The sequence below is a fragment of the Amblyomma maculatum genome, chromosome 2 (assembly GCF_055883805.1).
Source record: "Amblyomma maculatum isolate TAMU_Amacu chromosome 2, ASM5588380v1, whole genome shotgun sequence".
Classification (NCBI taxonomy): Eukaryota; Metazoa; Arthropoda; class Arachnida; order Ixodida; family Ixodidae; genus Amblyomma; species Amblyomma maculatum.
Genome location: NC_139345.1, coordinates 178147693 through 178150251, shown reverse-complemented (window position 1 = coordinate 178150251; position 2559 = coordinate 178147693). Strand labels below are relative to the sequence as shown.

Genomic DNA, 2559 nt, shown 5'->3' with positions numbered 1-2559 from the left:
ATTATTCTCACTCATTTAAGTCAAACCAAGTGCGGCCATCGTGCCTTCCAATATATCCACCAATTCCTCACAGACCGCCACTCTTACATCCGCATTCAAGATAATGAACACGGCCCCTTCCCCTTAGGTACCAGGAGAACGCCGCAAGGCGCAGTGCTTTCTACCCTGCTATTCAATTTGGCCATGATGCGCTTGCCGGCCCAGCTGGGTGCTGTCGAGGGCATGCAACATGCTCTGTACGCCAACGACATCGCCCTGTGTGCCACACAGGACTCGCTTGGAGACATTGAGGCCAGCCTGCAGCAGGCGGCGACTATAGTAGACCGCTGCTAGCCGCTGCGGCCTTCAATGCTCCCCACAGAAATCAGAATTTGTGCACATCCGTCCCTCTCCTAAATGCACTACAAAAATTCAACTTACTCTCAATCAGGTCCAATTCCAGAAACACAAGAAGTCCGAGTACTGGGACTCTTCATTCACCAACACCGCAAGCTAGACACCACATTGGCTAAACTCCGCAAGGTGGGGGACCAGGTGGGCCGCATGGTTCGCCGGGTTTCAAATAAACGCGGGGGGTTACGAAGCAAGGATGCCTTGCGGCTGGCAAACGCCTTCGTAACCAGTCGACTCCTGTATTCGACACCATTTCTCCACCTGCGAAAGCAAGATGAGGATGCCCTCGAGGTCATTCTCCGCAAAATCATTAAGCGGGCCCTCGATATTCCGGTGAATACCTCAAACCAGCGCCTCATGGCGCTGGGAATGGTGAACACCTTCAGGGAATTGAGGAAGTGCACCTTACAAATCAATATACGCGTTTGTCGCAGACGCAGTCGGGCCGCCGCCTTCCTGCCTGGCTCCACATAAAACGTACCACACTTATGGAAGAACGGGCACGCATTCCAGCGCCATGGAGATGCGCCCTCCGCGTACGCCCTCTTCCCGCCAAAATGGCACGCGAAGACCATGATGGCAGACGCCTGGCGCGGGCTGAAGCCCTGCGCCATTATGGTTCTAAACCCGGCGTTGTTTATGTGGACGCCTCTGGCCTGCACCATGGGGGGTGGTACACGGCCGCAGTCGTCCACGAGGTGAAAAAAGTCAACGGTCTTAGCTTCAGGGCCCGCAACATAACTCATGCGGAGGAGGTCGCCATAGCATTGGCTGCTTCCCACTCTGACTCGAAATATATAATTTCCGACTCGCGAGGGGCCTGTCGAAACATCGAACAGGTCTAGACCCCTTATCTAGCCTACCGAATACTTCAACATAGCTCCTACATTGGGTACCCCGTTACCCGATATATTATTTGGGCTCCTGCTCATCAGGGGCTGGCTGGAAACAAGGCTGCCGACGCCGCCGCCCGCGCGCTCTCTCTCCGGGAAGTTTCCTCCTCCTCCCCCTCCGACGAGGACGCTGATCCTAATCCGGCTTATAAATTCAAAGATATCGTAAATTGCTACCAATCTAGCCACAGCCTTTACCCCCGCCCATGTAAAGGCCTTTCAAAGGCGGATGAGCGACTCTTACTGCGCCTCTATACCAACACACTGCTGTGCCCGGCAGCTCTAAAACACTTCGACCCTGCTTTCTCTGGCAGTTGCCCGCACTGTGGAGCGGTGTCTTCGGACATCTACCACATGGTGTGGGTCTGCCCCTCAAATCCGGCTATCCCCCCCCCCCCCAACCCAACCCGGGAGGACTGGGAGGCGACCCTGCTCGGCTGCTCCGACCTGCAGGCCCAACGGGCTTTAGTCGGGCGAGCCCAAGCGGCAGACGCCTCTGGGGTCCCGAACTAGAGACCTCCACCTAGTGTTTGTGAGGGTTGGCCCGTTCAGGGTCAGCTCATGCGTAACCTCCTGTATTTGTATCCTATGTAAATGTTTTCCACCACCACCACCCCTACGGTGTTTCTCATAGCCTGAGTCCCTTCTATGGGATGGTAAACCCCACAAACCAACCAACCAACACACCAACCCCCCACACACATACACACGCGCGCACGCACACACACACACACACACACACACACACACACACACACACACACACACACACACACACACACACACACACACACACACACACACACACACACACACACACACACACACACACACACACACACACACACGCACGCACGCACGCACACACGCACGCACGCACGCACGCACGCACGCACGCACGCACGCACGCACGCACGCACGCACGCACACACACACACACACACACACACACACACACACACACACACACACACACACACACACACACACACACACACACACACACACACACACACACACACACACACACACACACACACACACACACACACACACACACACACACACACACACACACACACACACACACACACACACACACACACACACACACACACACACACACACACACACACACACACACACACACACACAACCCCGCCGGGGTGGCGCAGTGGTTATGGCGCTCGACTACTGTTCCCAAGGACGCGGGATCGAATCCCGGCCTCGGCGGCCGCTTTGCGGTGGAGAAGAATAGCAAGGTGCCCGTGTG

The 2559-nt window shown here is 55.9% G+C and overlaps 1 pseudogene; it reads left to right on the top strand.

Annotated features, from left to right (window-relative positions):
• Nucleotides 1-950: 950 nt before the first annotated feature.
• LOC146200515 (uncharacterized) lies at nucleotides 951-1799 on the top strand (annotated as a pseudogene).
• Nucleotides 1800-2559: the final 760 nt, after the last annotated feature.